At 34.4% G+C, this 3,473-nt stretch overlaps 1 pseudogene across 1 annotated transcript; it reads right to left on the reverse strand.

Annotated features, from left to right (window-relative positions):
- Positions 1-1,341: 1,341 nt before the first annotated feature.
- LOC311186225 (small ribosomal subunit protein uS11-like) lies at positions 1,342-1,932 on the reverse strand (annotated as a pseudogene). The gene has a single exon. The product of its transcript is annotated as a small ribosomal subunit protein uS11-like (transcript).
- Positions 1,933-3,473: the final 1,541 nt, after the last annotated feature.

The raw sequence follows: 3,473 nt of genomic DNA on the forward strand, positions 1-3,473 counted from the left end.
TTGAGTTTTGAAAAATGTATACAATTGTATAATCACCACCATAATAAAGACTTAGAATATTTGCATCATACTCCAAATTCTTTCAGGCTTCCTTGCATTTAATTTTCTCCTCCCTTCTGCAACCAAGCACTTATTTTCCTGCCATAGGAAGACCTTTTCTTGAACTTCATATGAATGGAATCACACAGTATATGTTCTTTTATATTCTGCTTCTTTTATTTAAGCACAAAACTCCATAATTTTGTTGTGTGTCTGATTTGTTTGTTCCTTTTTATTACAAAGTAATATTCCACTGTATAGAAGCATCACAGCTTATCTATTCCCCAGCTGTAGACATTAAAATAGCTTCCATCTTGAGGCCAAAGTGCCAGAGGCTATAATGTACATTTAGGTATAAGTCTTTATGCTAACATATGTTTTAATTTCTCTTGGATAAACACCTAGGGGTGGGATTTTTGGGTCATAGAGTAAATGTATATTAACTTTATAAGAATTTGCCTGTTTTCCAAAATGGCTGATTTTCTACCATAATACGTGAGAGTCCCAGCTGCCCCACATCCTTGCCAATATTTTGTATTGCTGGTGTTTCTAACTTTACCATTGTGAAGTATATATAGTAGTAGCTCACTGGGGTCAGATTTACATTTCCCTAAAGACTAATGATGGAACATCTGCTTATGTGCTGACTATTTGACATCCATATACCTTCCTTGGTGAGGGGTCTGTTCACATATTTTTTGCATTTTAAAATTGGATTGCTTGTGTTCTCATGTTTGAGTTGTATGAGTTCTTTATTCTCAAGACACAAGTCCTTCTTCAGATATGTTTGGCAAACATTTTCTCAAAGTGGCTTGTCTTTTCTTAACTTAAGTTCAAGGAGTAAGATTTTATCTAAGTGGGTTCAATGTATCTTTTTTTTATTGTCTTTTTGGTCAAATCTAAGAAATTTTTGCTTTTTGCTATATCTAAGAAATTTTTGGCCTAGCCTCAGATTTTCTTCTTTATTTTCTTTCAGAAGTGTAATTTTTGTATGCAGTATGAGGTATATGGGTATATAGTCATTTCAGCACAATTTATTGTAAAGATTATTTTCCCCACCTTAGTACCTTTGTTGAAACTCAATTGACTATTTGTGTGTTTCTATTTCTGAACTTTCGATTCTATCCTATTGATTTATACATATATAGTAATGCCATATTGTCTTGATTGTAGTCACTCTTAAAATGTCATAGTTTAAGTTCTTCAATTTTTTTCTCAGTTATTTTTACTTTATAGGACTTTTGCATTTCCATATATATTTTAGATTCAGCTTGTTAATTTTTTACATTAGGTTTAGGGATTTTAATTGAAATTCCATTGAATCTATAGATCAATTTGAAGAGAAGTGAAATACTAATAATAATATTGAATTAATTTTTTTTTTGTTTACAAGAAGGCAATTTATTTTAACAGAAAATAATTTGAAGAATCCTGTTCACAGACGGCGACCACGGCGACCCCCCTTCCTGCGGGTGCTATCAGAGGGGATGGGGGTGACATCCTCAATCCGCCCAATTTTCATTCCTGCGCGGGCAAGGGCTCTGAGGGCTGACTGTGCTCCAAGTCCAGGAGTCTTGGTCCGATTTCTTCCTGTAGCCCGGAGTTTGATGTGGAGGACAGTGATACCCAGTTCCTTGCACCTCTGTGCCACATCCTGGGCTGCCAACATAGCAGCATATGGCGAGGATTCATCTCGGTCAGCCTTCACCTTCATCCCACCAGTTACACGGCAGATGGTTTCCTTGCCAGAGAGATCAGTGACATGGACGAAAAGTGTCATTGAAGGATGCAAAGATGTGGCAGACACCAAATACATTTTCTCCTTCAGCCACCTGAGGTCCGAGGCTGATGACCTGTTCTTCCTTTTTTTTCCTTCCCCTTGCGAGGTGCCATTTCTGCGCTTCTTCTCCAGACTCCGCCACCAGAAAGCTAATATTGACTCAATTCTTAAACATGGTATCTCCCTCAATTTATAAACAGGTACACCTCTGAGATATTGTAGGTGCGGTTCTAGTCCACCACAATAAAGCAAATATAATAAAGCTAGATACACAAAATTTTTAGTTTCCCAGTACATTTTAGATTTATGTTCGTACTATACTGTGGTGCAATATAGTAAACTATAAGTATGCAATAACATTACATCTAAAATATAATGTACATTCTTAATTTAAAAATACCTTACTGCCAAAAATGCTAACCATCACTGAGCCTTCAGTGAATTGTAATCATTTTGCTAATCATTTTGTCTTAGAAAACACACAATGTCTACAAAATGCAATAAGCAAAACCCAGTGAAAGAAAGTATGCCTGTATAAACTTTTTCTTACTTTATCTCAGCAATACGTTTCAACACATAAATCTTGCCCATTTATTTTATCCCTATTTGATATTGTCAATACTATTATAAATGGTATTTTTTAAAATGTTACTTTATTAGTGTTTATATTTTATGCACTGTTTCCTGCTACATTGATAACCTCATTTATTAATTTTATCTTATTTTGTAGATTTCTTGGATTTTCTTCACAGATTATCGTATTTGTATGCCTTCTCCTTCTATTCTCCTTGACTTATTGCACTGACTTGAGGCCTCTAGTACAATTGGAATAAAAATAGTGAGCAATCTTTTCAATTTTAGGGACGTGTTCTATCTTTTCTCATTAAGTTTGATGGCAGCAGTAGACTTTTCATAGATATCCTAATCTAATGTCATATTCTTATCGCTTATATAAGCAAACTTATATTCGTAGTTTGCTACATTTTGATCACGATTTGGTGCTGAGTGTTGTCAAATACTTTTCTGTATCTATTGTGATGATTGCGATCAGTTCAGCTATGTGTGTTTCTAAAAAGCACCAGGTGGCTTGAAATCTCGCAAGGAAAACCTCAGTGTGTATGAGACAATGGGGTGGGAGAGACACAATACTTGAAATACTATGAGACACACAAAAATATGGGAAGAGTGAAAATGGGAACAATGTGTTTTATATACATTAAGAAGTGTATAAGTACTAGAATAAATATGGCATTTTATCTTGAAAAAAGATCTAAAATTTGCTTGCAGAAGCAACTATCAGAAGAGTTCATTGTTGTATGGTAGAAAAAGAAACAAAACAAATAAATGATCCAAATAAAATAAAAACAAAATCTTAGCCTACAAGAACAAAATAGTTGTTACCAGAAAGGAAGGGGGAAAGGGAGATGGATAAAAAAGTTAAAGGGCTCAAATGTATGATTATAGATAGAGACTAGCCTTTTGGTGGGGAATGTAATGTGGTATATAGAGATGTTGATTTATAGAGGTATGTGACCGAAGCCCATATAATATCATAAACTAATGTTGCTTTAATTAAAAAAAAAAGAAAAGTTGCAGATAGAGTTAATGCAAAATAACAGAAGGAAGATTATCTGAAATTGGATGGGAAGAGAGG

Source organism: Talpa europaea, assembly GCF_964194135.1.
Source record: "Talpa europaea genome assembly, chromosome: 16".
NCBI lineage: Eukaryota > Metazoa > Chordata > Mammalia > Eulipotyphla > Talpidae > Talpa > Talpa europaea.